Genomic DNA, 15,978 nt, shown 5'->3' on the forward strand with positions numbered 1-15,978 from the left:
TTTTCTTTTTGCTATAGAAACCCTAAGAACATGGAAATACCTAACGGGGCTTTGTTTTTCTAACTAGGGTAAAGGGTCTCTGTTTCGGTAACTGGGTTGACTGGGCTAATTGTGATTGGTTAAGCTTCCCACCACCTGACTGCAACCCAAATGTCCCTTTTGTGGTAAAGGAATACCCTTGCAATTGTTCAGGGCTGATCAGGGAACAGACTTTATGTTCCTGCTCAGTTGCCACTGGTGTGCTTCAATAAAGGCTTGATTCAATTATATGTGAGTGGTCTGGAAGTCAATTTATGAAACCCTGGGACATTGCTTTAACTATAATAGGATAATTTTGAACATTCTAAATTTAATTTTTTTATGTTTTTGTCAGTCAGCTTTGCGTTCCTATGATCAAAATACCTGACAAAAACAAATGAGAAGAGAAGTGTATTTTGGCTCACAGATTCAGAGTTCTCAGTACTTTGTTGGTCAACTCCATTGCTCTGTGCCCCAAGGTGAAACAGAACATCATGGCAGAGGGTATGGTGGAGGAAAACTGCTCAGCTATGACAGCCAGAGAGCAGAGAGCCAGTGTGGGACAGGGGAAAATATGAACCCCAAAGATACACCCCAGTGACCTACTTCCTCCTGCCACAATCTGTCTGCTTACAGTTATGCCTAGTACAGTTTTCCTTTGGAATTATTAATCTATCAAATAGATTTTTCAGCTAATTAGATTAGAGTTCTCATATTCTAATCACATCACCTCTGAACATTCCTGCATTGTCTCACACATTTCATTTAGAACCTCATATCCAAACCATAACAATGGTTTTAAATACATTTTAATATATTTGGGGGAATTGACTTGTGAACAACTGAGGTAACAGCTTTGTACCTAAGTATATTGTAGTTAAACAATAAGAGTGATTAATGGCAAAACAATAAACAGTGACTTTAGTTAAGGTAAAAAATAGAACTCAGCTATAATAAGAGAGTGGGTTTTAATAGAGGTAAAGAGAAGATTTAAACAATATTTGAGAGTCATTTGCTAAATATTTATCGACTCTGTTACACCAGATGTTCTGATCAGTAGGGGAAAATAATTTAGGTGAGGGGATGTAAGTTTTCTTCTTCTTTCAGGACTCCAAGATACTATCTTGTTCTGCAGACTCTAGAGTCAATTGAAGGACAGGTGAGATAGATTTCAAAACCAGGGAGAGGGAAATTGCAGACTTCAAAATCGTGAGGGACAACATTGTACTTTATTCTTCGTTCTGACAATAAATATATAGGTATCAGATTAAATTGTGGTTTGTAAATGTGTATGTGACAGGAACATAAATAGAGCTTGATAACCAAGACAATAAAACATATTTACTAACTTTAAGTCATGGCTTTAAAAAATTGGAAAATACTTTTCCAAGTAAGATAACATAATTAGAGAAGGAATTTTCTATTTGAATTGGGAAATAGTAGGTGAAGTTGAATGTCTGAGTAGTGGAAAATAAATGAGCAATAAGATAGCAGGCTACTGCAGAGAAGGATCTGGAAATGTCAAGAAACACTGAGTCACCATTTCTTTCCTGGTGAGGTATTATTTACCTTTGAAATCTCATTCCAAGTCACTTCCTCTAAATATTTGATCCAACTCTTCATTTTGGATTTTCATTCCACATAGTCTATATTGTTATTAGAATTTAATAATTACTTAATTTTGAATATGTCTGCTTTTCTCACTAGATTCTTGGTTTTTTGAAGTTAGTGACTATAACTTGTCAATATTTATAGCTCAAACACTGAAGACTGAACATGAGGCCTAGTATATAGAACACTTTAATGCTTTGCTGAATTAATTTTAACTAAATGCATTGTAAATAATATGAAAAAATCTTGTCTTTCTTGTACTGCCTTGATTCTGTCTCATTTTGGTCCTTACATTCTTTTCTTGCTCATTTCCTTAGATCCTACTGCATTGTAAAGTATTTTTAATTTTTTTTTCTTTTATGGACTCCTGGACTCTTGGAAAATACATTATGTACCATGGAACTTTGAAATTCATGTATCCAGTATATCCAGCACAATATTCAGCACTTGGTATGTGTTCAGCAAACACTTGAAAAAACAAGTGATTGGATAGTTGGATACATTAATAAATTAACATTTAAAACCTTTGAGAACAATCATGTAAGGTAATGTTTCAGTCATTTTTTTTCTTTTTTAAAAGGCCTGACAAGAAAAATTTTAGAGGGGGAAAATTTATTTGGCATTCATGGGTGTGGTGGTCTCTGTCCACAGACAGTTATCTCCATTGTGCTGGGTCCAAGTAAGACAGGACATCATGGAGGAAGATTGTGGCAGAGGAAAGCAGCTTAAAGAAATGACAATCAAGAAACAGTGCTCACCAGGAACAAAATATATATACCCCAAAGGTATACCTCTAGTGACCCTCCTCCTTTAGCCACACCCTACCTGCCTACAGTCACCACCCAGTTAATCCTTATCAGGAGAAGAATGCATTGATTCTAAACTTCCTTGCACTGTCTCACACATGACTTTTGGGGGACACCTAACATCTAAACCATAACAGGCAATTACATTGTAAACCAGGATTTAAAATTTTTCTATTATATAAAATACATTTTTCATTTATGCTTTTATTTGAACCATAAAAGGAAAAGATAAATTGTGTTTATATTAGCCGGTTAGCAACTGATTCATCTTTATCATCTTCAAATTAAGTTTCATAGATTCTATGATTCTTATTTCATGACTAATACATTTTAAGGACAATTTTTTTTTAACAGACATAAACAAACATTTATTACAATTCTATGGGCTGGGAAGTTCAAGATTGGACAAATTGTTTTGAGGAAGGCAGAATGGTAATCAAACTAAATTTTCTTTGAGTAGCTGATTAATTTTCTTGGAAAGCCAAATTCTTATGTAGTTTTACACTGTTAGCATGTATGTTTTAAATGCTGCATTTACAATTCAGAATGTAACCATATCCTTTCCATATAGGTCCTGATTAAATGATTTAAACTACCTCTCCTCAAATTAAATATGATCATGTTCCAGGTCAGCTTAAAACCTACTGTGATCTCATCACTGTTTATAGAAGAAATTAGTACAGGCTTCCTGCACTGCCTCTATGCTCTTTCATAATCTCATCCTAACCCATTTCTGGTTTAGTCCCTGTAAATCCTATCATTCCTGTTTGATAGCCACCCTGCACTCCCTCCAATTCCCTACCTGTGTTAGATCCTTCAAAGAGGAGTTTTCCTGTTTATTCCCATGTCCATTTTCTTTTCCTAGTCCAAGGATCTATTTCTTTCTCAAATTATATTGTGACAGTAGTTCCAAATATGTTTTGAAATTAGTGTTGTAGAGTACAACTGGGGCAAATATTTCAAAATAATATTCTAAAATTGGGTTTCACAATACTTCAAGAAATTTGTATAACTCACAAGAAAAAAGACCCAACAAGATGTTGGCATAATGTGACCTGCTCTACCCTCCAACTTCACATCTATGGATTCATTATCTATTTTCAGCCACCATCCTCTCAGGGTTCCTTTTTCATTTCCTTGAAAATATCATGGTTCCTCAGGTCATAGTGTTTCCTTTAAATTGAATATTCTTCTGGAATACCTCCTTTTATTTATTTAACCACATTTTATGTTTCAAATATTAACTTAGAAATTAGGACTATTTACTTTGCATTCCTTCTTGAAAACCAAAGAATTGAAAGAGTATCACTGTTTCTTAACACAAACAAACAAAAATCTTACACGTTCATGATTTTTTTTAGCTGGAGAACTGAAGCAATGATACAAACCATACCCCAAAATCAATGGAGAAGCCGTTCTCACCCAGGATCCTGCAGCAAGGCACGGGTGAGGATATGGCTGGAGTTGCTAACAAATTGGTAGAGATAATTGTGCCCTTACTAACATATTTAGAGACCTTTGGTGCTGAACATATAGAGGGAGTTTATTCCTATTTGCATATTTTTCTATGCGGATCTTATATGATATAGAAAGATTGGCTGAAATTAAATTTTTTTTAAAAAAGTTTGTCTAATGTTGTAGGCTTAAAAAGGGCGATCACGGTGATGTCAGGAGCCCATTCTGACACTCTGACCCTATTCCCCTTTCCCACAAAACATATTGAAAAAGAGGACTCACATGCTATGCTCCTAAAACATTAGTGATGGCTGGTGAGAGAAATCCTTTACAAGTGGTAGAAATATAGGCTGGGCCCTAACTGCAGTTGTAATACCAGTGGAGACACTGAGAAGTCCAGAGCTAAACCAGTGCCCCCTGCAGAGACACAGTGTTTGCCTATGATTGAGGCTTAATAAGAATAATGGGGAATGTTCCTCACAGACTCTGCCACCAGACTAAAAGTTAATTACTACCAGGTAGCAGAGTAAAACTTTTAGAAAAGAACCAGAAGAAGAATAAGACTCCAGGGGGCCAAGGGAGGGGGACAAGTCTTTAAGGCACATTGCAAAGAGAAGATCTAAAGTTGAGAGTTTAGCAGAAATAATAAAATCATATTAAGAAACCCTTCTCAATCCTCAACACTGATAATCACTACAGGAATTTGATAACCAGGGTGCTCTAAAGTTAACAATAACAACAAAAGAAATGGAATTAAGTGCAACTCCTGACTCTAGCAGGAGAGGCATGCCAATTATTTTTAACTCACCCCCAAATGAGACACTTTAACTATGTCTTTATTGTCTCACATAAGGTGTCTGCTTCTTTCAACCAAACATTACAAGGTTTATGAAAAAGCAAGGAATAAAAAGGAAAACCTGCCAAACAACAAAAAATAATTGAAAGAGACAGGCAGATATTTGACACTGACACTGGAAGCTTCTGAATAGAATGTTAAAATATGTATAATAAACACAAGAAAGGCCTTCATGAAGAATGTGGACATAATATAGGATCAAGTGGGTCATTTTAGCATTGATATGGAGTATATTAGACGGAAACATACAAAAATACCACATTATCACTATAGCAAAGATAAGGAGTGTCTTCAATGTATTTTTTAGTAAATTTGATTCATTTAGCAAATATGACTTAATAAATATGATTCATTATGTCAAAGACAGGCCAAAACAAAATATGAGAACACAGAACAGAGTTCCACTGGTAATGGAACAATGTCAAATGTTCTGACAAACTTTTCAAATCTCAGAAGAGAGAGAGCAGGGAGAAGAAATGTTTGGGAAAATAAGGGACACAGATTTTCTTTAATTAACGATACACATTAACCACTATTAGCCACATGTGTGTATATAGACACAGACATACATACACACACACACACACTCCTAGGTGTATCATATTTAAATTGCTAGAAATAAATATAAATGATAGGAAATAAACAATGAAAAGTATAAAATTATTTTTTCTTATGCTTGTTATTAAATAACTCTAATGCAAAATAGTGATACATATCACAGGGATGTATGAACACAAATAAGATACATTCAAAGCTCATGTGAAATTAAATGTCTGAGCACAATGGAACAATGCATGGAAGGAACAAATTGGTATATTATGTTGTAGGCAGTTTATTCAAAACATCAAAAAAGAATAACATTACCCTAAATAGAGATTAAATTATTTAAAATGTCTTTTAAAAGTGAGGGATGACAGGAACTTTTTGAAATTTAAAAATAATAACTCAGTAGTGGAGATAAATTAGAATTTTAAAAATATTCAGTAAGTTCAGAAGAAGGAGTTAATTCTGCGTTACATATATTTATTTTACTTTATGAGCTTATTTCAGCTTATAGTAATAATTTTAGGAAATGGCTTATTTGTAAATGTCATTCTCCACAAATTATAAATGCCATGAGGACTGAGGACACAGATGGTTGTACATCAGATTGCATCCCCACAGACTAGACTGTACAATAGACTTGATAAATATTTGTTGAATAAACAAATAAAATCTACCTGCCTTTGCAAGTAATTTTCTTTGTCACCGATGCCCTTAGTCCTTTTTATTGCCTGAAAATGAGTTCCCAGGTTTTTAAGACACGTTACCTATTTCCTTCACAACTGGTTCAGGCAATCTTTTTATTTAGTATTCACTGCATATAGTTTGCTAGGTCTGCCATAACAAAGTAATATAGATCAGGTGGCTCAAATAGTGGAAATTTGTTTTCTCACAGTCCTGAAGATTGGAAGTCTAATATTAAGGTGTTGGTAGCTTTGGTTTTTCTTCAGGCTTCCTCCTTTGGCTTACTGATAGCTCTCTTCTCCCTTTGTCTCCACGTGGTCTTTCCCTTATTCAAGAGGGTCTCCCTGTGTATTCAAATGTACTCTTTTTATAAGAAGACCAATCTAACTGGATTAGGACCCACTCCAATGACCTCATTTTATTGTAATTAGTGCTTTAAAGGTCCTATCTCTAAATACAGTCATATTCTAAGGTACTTGAGGTTAGGGTTCCAACTTATGAATTTTGAAGAAAAGTAATTTAATCCTTAATACTTACTTTCTGTCTGTGACTATGAAGCAATAGTAGGGTGTAGACAGGTCCAATTCTGACCAAGAAATGGTGCCTGACTTAAAGGAATGCAACATAGTTTGTTGATAATTGAATAATCCAATATTTGCAATGCAAAAAAAAAATTGTGTCAATTGGGACTGGGGATGTGGCTCAAGTGGTAGAGCGCTCGCCTAGCATGCGTGGGGCACTGAGTTCGATTCTCAGCACCACATAAAAATAAAATAAAGATATTGTGTCCACCTAAAACTAAAAAAAATAAATATTTTTAAAAATTTGTGTCAATAGAGTTAAAGGCTTTTGATGACTTCTAGAATGAGAGGATATGTAAAACAATTATTTATGTCATTTTCTAATTGTTGAGAAATCAGAATTGGAAATTTTTACTTATTGCAGACATATCATTTAATGTTTTGATTTTGTTGAGGATTTTAGCAACAGATATTGCTTCATTTAAAAAAAAATTGTAAAATAAATACAAATGGCATTTGTAAAATTAAGTACATAATACGTTTTTCATGTGCTCATTTGGCATGTTTGGTGTAATTTGTAATTACTATGTACACAAGTATACTATCTAGAAGCAGATGAGATCTGGTGTAATTACCCATTAACTATAATTATTATGATAAAATTAACTACAAAAAAAAGAGTCACAGAGGCATAAGTATTCCTTGTCATCATAAGCTAAGGATTCATATCTATGGAAAATTAGTGTTGTTATGGATTTCAAAGTACATTAGAGCTTATGTTTCCTTTAGTATTGGGAAGAATAATACGACATGCTCTCTTGGACCATTGATGAGCATGTTTTCCTTCCACCCAGCTTCCCAGTTCCTAAGGTACATGGACCATGAAACAAGGGAGTTCTAGATTGCTAACGCATATGTTGCTCTAGCTGTACACAGTACTGAAAAGTGACATTAAGAAGTCTCAGACCTCCCGTTCTGTAGATTGTCTCTTAATTCTGTTGATTGCTTCCTTTGCTATGCAGAAGCTTCTAAATTTGATATAATCCCACTTGTGTATTTTCACTCTGGTTTCCTATGCCTTTGGGGTCCTATCTAAAAATTGTTGCCTACACCAATTCTTAAAGTGTTTCTTCTTTTTTCTGGTAGTAATTTTACCATTTCAGGATTAACATCTAGGTCTTGATCCATTTAAGTTGATTTTTGTTTACAGTAAGAAGAGGGATCTAGTTTCTTTCTTTTACATATGTTCATTCATTTATGTTAGCACCCTTTGTTGAAGAAACTATCTTTTCTCTACTGCATATTCTTTGGTGCCTGAGGATAAGTACCAGTTAAAACAATATGATACATCTAAAAATGACTAAGAGTACAAAATACCCAACACATATAAATTATTAATGATTGAAGAGTTGTAAATGTTTGTTAGCCTTATTTGATAATTACATAATATAATATGATGTATTAAATTACCAATAAAGTATCCCCATAAAGATTTACAAATATATATCATTTAAAAAAGAAGTCTAAGATGTAAGGGTGACTCAGAGAGATTTAAAAAAAATAAAATGAAGTCTAAAATTTAAAATTTGAAAGAACGAGATAGGCTCAAAATATTTGGAAAAAAAACTTGATGGAACTTCAAGAAGCACACACATATTCATGGAATTAAATATATAATTTAATATAACATATTTAAATAGAACTAGAGACATAATAAGGATAGATATACTGATAAAGGAACTGAGGAACCAGGAAGTGTCTGTGTGAGAGGTTATCACAAATATAAATAAGAGAGGGAAAATGATGAGAAAGAAAGAAAGATAATAAAGATAATAGATATGAAGAAAAATAATTACATAGATATGCCTAGTAGGAAATTTAAGAGAGGAAGATGGTAAGGAAGGCAAAAAAAGATAATATTAAGAGAAGTTGCAGTCAAAAGTAATAGGATAATTTGTTACTTTTATGCAAAGAATATTTGGAACCATGTCTTATATCATACATAACATTAATTCTCAGTGTACGAAAAATTGTAACGAGAAAAAGCAAACTTTAAAATATTTAGAAGAATATTTATATAGGACTATATGTAAGACTTCTTGTCAGAAAAGATTTCTTTGCAGAAATAACTTTTAAATAAGACTATAAAGCACAGTAGACAAAGAAAATGATTGTCAAAATCTACAACATTAAAAATTAAAAACATCTATTCAGCAAAGACTATTTTAAGTAGATGAAAAATGAATCATAGCTTATAAAATATTTGCACATAAATACATAAAAACAATAGAAGACTGTTATACAAAATATATTAAGAATTTCCACAAATTGATTTAAAATAAACTAATGAAATATTCAATGGAAAAACTGGGCAAGATATAAAAAAAAATTTGAAGAGGAAACATAAATGAACCAGAAATATATGATAAAATGCATATAATATAAAGCCATCACTTTAAGACCTCTGAACTATCTAATTTTAGAGTACTTTTACTTTTTTTACATAATTCATCATTATTTCATTTCTTCCTTTGATATATTCAGCCTAGTCTGCTCCTGACAACAGTACATAACCATGGAACACAAATTCAATGATTGTACACAGTTGATCATCTTCTACTTGTTTCTCACATTCATTCACAGGAGGATTCAATGGAACCTATAAAACTCTACTTCTTTAAAAAAAAAATGTAGTGAATAGTATGCACTACAAAATTTGACAATGAGAGGACAATTTAGCAGTAAGAGAGGAAGGTAGACTTTTTATCATTTGATTGCTATCTTTATCATTAATCAGAATAAATTAATAGCAACACTGATACTAAGAAGCTATTGAAACAAATAAGGTGGGGGTGGGGAGAAGAGAAATGTACTACTCTAATTTTACTATGGCCAAATTCTGCTTACCAAAACTGTACAAGTTCCAATGTGTCAAAAGGTAACATTGTAATTAGTATTCCTATCTGTTCCTCACAACTCTTTAGCAGCATCTGCTGGTTTTAACAGTTGTATTTTTCATGCAGTCTGTGCCGTGACAGACACTAACCAAAGTAAATCAGCAAAATGATTCTCTCTTCTTTTCCAACCTCAGGCTCTGGGCAATCAAAGAAACTATGAACATCTGTCTGGAATCTGATTGCCATGTTCACTGATTCAGTGCACCCAAATAAGCAACAATTAGTCTGTTCAGCCTATGTCAAAAGACCCGTCAAGTTAATTCAAATTAAGATAGAATAAATTGAATCCAGTTGGCGTTATGCATATTTGTATGCAAAATTTAAACAAGCATCAACTGTGCTATATTATCTTCTATTGAAAAGCAAAACAAGAAAATATTTTTACATAATTCCAGAAATGATTATTACTCATCATAATTGTACTTTCATCATTGTCCAGATATATTTCTTTGGGGCTGAAATTTTTCTCTAGTAAAATTAAGTGGACTTTTGTAGTGCATTAGTTTTAAATAATGTAATTTTTCTTACACTCATTTATCTCATTTCCATTACTTAGCTAGAGGTACACAAACAGATTTCAGACCTTGAGATATGTGAATGCCCATAAATTATACTTTCAAAGATGAACCCTTTTCAAGTTAACATCTGGCATTTATTTCTTAAGTTTTCCACAAAATGTGAATGACGTAAGTGATCAGGTGACAGATGTCCATCCCATTTATTGGAGAGCAATTTGTGCCTTTAAACTAATTTAGAGAATCTGAGTATTCAGAGAATTAGTGATACTCTTAGGAATCTGACAGGATTTCAAAGAAGCTAGAATAATTACAATGGCATTAGTTATCTTCTGTCCCATTTTTCAACTCCCATAATTAAATGGTGCCCAGTGTTCCATCTCTATTGAAGTTTGTTTGAAGTTACATACAAAGTCACTAAACGTACTACATACATCATCAAGTTTCAAAGAAGCTCCAAAGTGATTCTCTGTCTTTAAGTAGCACACCAGGTGAGATATAACTGAGGGGGAAAAAATAGAAAATCACTTCACCAAGCTCTTAACTGTTTACTCTTAATGAGTCACAGTCTCCCACTTAGGATACTTCATCAGTGGGAGAAGGAGAAGGAGAATCTGAGAATCTGTGATTCTGACTGAACTTGGAAATAGAAACACTAAGAAAAGAAAACGGAAAAATAAAACCATCAATAGTTTAGGAAATACAAAACAATATGACCTCTACTGTAGTAGAGAGGAAATTTGAAATGACCACTGACAAATATCAATCAGTATGTGGGCAGGATTTGGGGTGTGAGAATATTTGCCCGAATGTTAGAGCAGGATAGACTCTGGTAGGTCTCCACTTTATAAGAACAGGAGAATCTGGTCTAACACAGCCTTAGTGGCACTTCTCTCCTTCCCTTCAGCAAACCTGAATAAACACTAGGTGGCTGGAGTAAACACTGGGTTGGCAAATGGCACTGCCTGACAATTGTACTAAGTTATGTCTATGTAAATAAAGATTAATATTAATATTAATTATACTAAAATATGATCAGGTTAATTATATAGTATATCATAAATACACTATTGATTTTTATTTTATATGCATGAATTATTACACATACATTTTTGCTATGGATTGTAGCTGCTATTTTCAGGGATGGAACTCAAGTGGAGGAGAGGCAGATGTCAGAGATCAAGAAGCAGGGGAAGATGGCTGGAGTGGGGAGGGGGCACTGTGGCTGGTTTCACCACCATTGACAAAGTGAAGTGCAAGATCCAGGAAGATGATGCAGAGGAGTTTAGTGCCTCCAGGGGGAAGTGAAGGGGGAAAGGCAGACCTGGGAACAGCCTGAGGCTGAGGTGACCTCCTTGAACCATAGGATCCTACTGGTTGAAGAGGAGCTGGCTACTGCCCTGCAAAAGCCTAAGGAGGAGGAGAGGAAGTTGCTGATGAGAGTCAGAGAGGTACGAAGATTATTGAAAACCAGACCCTAAGACACTAAGTAAAGATGTAACTCCAGGAAATCCAACTCAAAGAGGCTGAGCACATGGCAAATGAAGCAGATAGGAATTATGCAAAGTGTGACTCATAATTTTTTGATTATTAGAGGAGATTTGGAATGCAAAGAGGAATGAGCTGCTCTGGCAGAGTCTGGCTGATGAGAGGTGGATGAACAGATGGATGAGAACCTGAACCCTCTGGGTGCTTCTGAAGAGAAGTACTCTGAAAAAGAAGACTAATATGACAGAGATAAAGGTTCTTACTGCTAAACTCAAGGCAGAAACCCATACTTATTTTGCTGAGAGACAGGTGGCCAAATGGGAAAAGACAACTGATGACTTGGAAGATAAGCTCTAATGCACTGTAGAGGAGCATCTCTATACACAAAGGATGCTGGATCAGACTCTGCTTGACCTGAATGGGATGCAGAGCTCCCCAGACCTGTCCTGCTGCTGCTCCTTCCTCTGACCCTGATTCACCTGAGGCCAACCAGCCAGAAGGTGACCTTGAAACTAAGGGCTGATTTTTGATTGAAGGCTGCTTTCTCTTTTTGACACCTCCTCTGCCCCCGCCCCTCCTTGTATTTTTTACCAAAATGCCTCTGTATTTCCCCAGAGATTCTAGTTAAAACAAAACAAAACAAAACACTTCAAATAGTTTAACAGCTCTGACTCAGCAATCTAATTCCCTTCCTGCTTTTGGAAGGTAACTTTTCAGTTTAATCCATATTGCCCTCTACAGAGAGGAAGGAAAGGGGTATAAGCTTACCCTATGGAAAGCGAAACAGAACCCAGAGAAAAAGTCGGCTAAGGTAAACCTCATTGATCTTTACAAACTAGCAGCCAAACCAGAGGAAACCATAAAAGTGATTGTGAGAGGAGTTAGCCAAAAAACAAAACCAGTGCTACTTAGGTGTTGTGTGTGTGTGTGTGTATGTGTGTGTGTGTGTGTGTTTAGCTTTAAGATATCTTTGTATAACTTTTTATTTTTTTTCATCAAAAGTGAACAAATGAAGATGGTAAGATCTTTGAGACTTTTTGTTTTTTGTCTTGCTGGGGATTGAACCTAGGGCTTCATCCATACTTGGCTAGCCTTCTACCACTGAGCCATATCCTCAGCCCTGGGACCCAAGTTTTTGCCCCATCTCAACCTCCTTCTCACTGTTCACAGAATGAAGTCATAGAACTCTTAATCTTGAGTAGACCACATCATTGCCCTCCTGTCTTCTTGAAAGAAAGAAAATTATGTTTTTACCACTGATTTAGCCATATGAAATTCATCTTATTACCCTTTTCCGGGTCTGAAGCTGCTGTCTCTAAAAGGGCTATCTCACTGTGGTTTGTTTTAGTCAGTGCTGGAACGTTTTTGGAGAGTTTATGTACCAAACGTTTAAAATTTTGTTATTTTGAAACTAGACTTCCTTGGGGTTGGGGCACCTGATTACCTCATCTACAATCTGGACTGGTAATGTGCTGATCATTCAAAATTTTTTTCCTCACCCAATCCCCATTGTTAGGTAAGGGTAGTTCTATGAAGTCTGTTAAGTATGAATACTGCAGCTTATTGAACTAAAATATTATGGTCTCTTTGGGGCCCGTTAGGAGATAGAGAAACCAACAGTGCAACACTGTTTTGATACAGAATATTATTTTAACAGGTGTCTTTTTAAAATAAAGAAACTGCCCCGCAATTAAAAAAGAAAGAAAAAGACAGTATAAGAAACAATAATCAACATAAAGCTCAAAAGGTTAAAAAATGCTGACAGAGACTTTCTGCTAGAAATTGATAACGACGGTGTCCTTGGAAATATGTCCAGTAGCTATGCCCTGGAGAAGAAATTTCTGTCTTTAAAGAGGCCTTATGAAGTGGATGAGATGTTTGGTCTTAATGGGATAGCGAAAAAATTTCCTTTACGTAAAGTTTTCTGACACTGCTTTTGTGTACATGTGTGCATGTGTTTAGGTATACATACACATGCACACACACACATACACATCATTGGATGTATATGTGAAGCTTTAAACATAAAATGATTGAAATCTAGTTATACCAAAATGTATTAAATACTCAGATTCAGGCCAAAAGTTCTAGAGTCATTTCCTATTTTCAAGTCACATTGATCTCATCTTCTATTTTTCCCTATTTTTTTTTTTTATTGGTACATTGTAGATGCACATAAAAAGGCTGTGGAATGTCATGAACTCACCCATGTAGAAGATGTTAAAATTCTCAGGCAAATAATTTTCATTAAAATTATGTTGATTTGAGCAATTTCAGTGCTTGGCAGGTATGAGAATAGGCACACATAGTTGTTTTAGTCAGCTTTTTCACCACTACTATGACCAAAACACCTGATGAGAACAAATTTAGGAGGAAAAATTTATTTTGAGTCTCATAATTTCAGAGATCTCAGTTCATAGATAGCCAACCACATTTCTCATGGCTCAAGGTGAGGCAGATAACATCATGGCACAATAGTGTGGCAGAGGAAAGCAGGTCAGGACATGGCCACCAAGAAGCACAGAGACAGCTCCTCTCTTCAGGGACAAAATATAAACCCCAGAGGCATACCACAAATGCCCCACCTCCTCTGGCCACACCCTATCTTCCTACAGTTACCACCCAGTTAATCCCTTCAGAGGATTGATTCACTGATGGGGTTAAGGTTCTCTTAAGCCAATCCCTTTAAACTTTCTTGCATTATCTCATACATGAACTTTTGAGAGACCCCCAATATCTTAATCATAACAATAGTTCTAATCTAGGTGAGGTTCACTTTGCTCAGGTACTGTTTTGATCCTCAGGAGTTAGATCCAGGAACCAGAAGATGGGTCCACAGATAAGTGTCACAAAGATATTTACTTATGAATCCCACTTGAAGATCACATTCAAAAGGCTACTTTTATTCTTTTGAAAGAAACTAGGCCAAAACAGAGACCCAACTCCAATGATGGGGGGATGGGTCAGGGGTGAGCATTCCTTAGCTATCTCAGAGTCTGCTGAGATTGAGTCTGCTCATCAGTAATCCCTCCAAACAAGTATCCAGAGAATACTTGCCCTGATGTTCCACATTCACACTTGCTGCCTCAGAAATATTGAGGAGTTTTGGAGATGCTGTACTAAGAAAAAGGAATCAGATGGGAGGAAGCAAACATATATAGACTGCTTCTTATTTTGCTATGTTGCATTTGAAACACTCAGGGCCAGAGTGACAGAAGCTCTTCAGTGAGCATTCCTGTGAACCACAAAGAGAAAGTACAACTGAGATATTTATGTTTGCTCCATCTGAACTCTGGCAAACAGAGACATTCTGAAACACCTCGTCTCCAGGAGGTAGTCAGAAATACTAAGATTATTACATCTTCTCTCACCTGTAAACCAGACTGAATTTGCTATTCCATTGAGCTTTTCTGGGAACTCAGGGTGGCATGAGTATAAATAAGTTAAAAGTCATCTATTTTATCTAAATTGAATATTTTAAAGTGAACCATGAGCGTACTTACTCTCTTTGAAATCTTTTGTCCCTCTTTCCATCATTGTTGTATCTGTGAGATATTCCCATTTCTAGATTTACTTCTCATTTGAATCTCAAAACAATAATCACACACATATATACATACCATTATAGCAATATTGGATATATGCATACTAATGTAGAGATATTGTTTGTCCAACATTTCAAGTCTTTTGAGCTTTGTAAATATATGTTCAAAAATATTAGCTATTTTTGCAACCAAAATATTGTTAGCAGCTACTGTGACATTCTTGACCAAAAAAAAAAAAAAAAAAAATATGGTAAAAGAATTTGAACAACTCTGTATCAAACTTAGAGTTTTCTGTCATAGCCTAAGAATCTTTCTCTAGATTTCGACATTCTAGGAACACTTTTACAACCTTATTTTTAATAAACTGTAAACTATATATTTGTACTTTTTTTTTTTATCTTGACCACTGAAAATCAGAAAACCTCTCTGTGGGAAATACTTGTGTGGCCTGAGAAAGACCACTCCCCTTGCCCATTAATAATAGCCCTTATGTTCCATCAGGGACTCATTCTTCTTCATTACTTGTGGCACTTGGGACTGTCAATCCAGCTCTTTCTCCAACCATTCCCTATAATCCAAGATGTACCAATTCTGCTCTTCCAGGATTATGACTTATTTTAATTTTCAAAACTAACTTCAACTTATGAAAATGATACAGAAAAATCATGAACTCTCTTCATCCAGATTTATAAGGGAAGCACATTCCTTGTTTTATCATTTATCCTCTACCTCTCTATAGATACTTCTTTTCATTGCAGTATGTTGTGAACGTGTTTATCTTTACATGCTTCAGTGTGATTTCCTAAAAACAAGGACATTGTTTTATACAACTTTGATACAATTATAAACAATCAGCCAATGAACAGTGATGTATTATTATTATTATTAAAACATCACCAATTATTTACTTTATCTTATCTCTTTGGTCTCCTTTTATCTGAATTAATTCCTCTATGTCCTCTTTGATTTTAAATTTTTG

The 15,978-nt window shown here is 34.9% G+C and overlaps 1 pseudogene; it reads left to right on the forward strand.

Moving 5' to 3' along the window:
* The first annotated feature begins 11,109 nt into the window (after window positions 1–11,109).
* LOC124098080 (tropomyosin alpha-3 chain-like) lies at window positions 11,110–11,922 on the forward strand (annotated as a pseudogene).
* The last annotated feature ends 4,056 nt before the right edge of the window (window positions 11,923–15,978 follow it).

This window comes from Marmota monax, unplaced genomic scaffold, assembly GCF_021218885.2.
Source record: "Marmota monax isolate L192 unplaced genomic scaffold, Marmota_monax_Labrador192_F-V1.1 WCK01_AAM20220418_F8-fsc00308, whole genome shotgun sequence".
In the NCBI taxonomy this organism is placed as follows: domain Eukaryota; kingdom Metazoa; phylum Chordata; class Mammalia; order Rodentia; family Sciuridae; genus Marmota; species Marmota monax.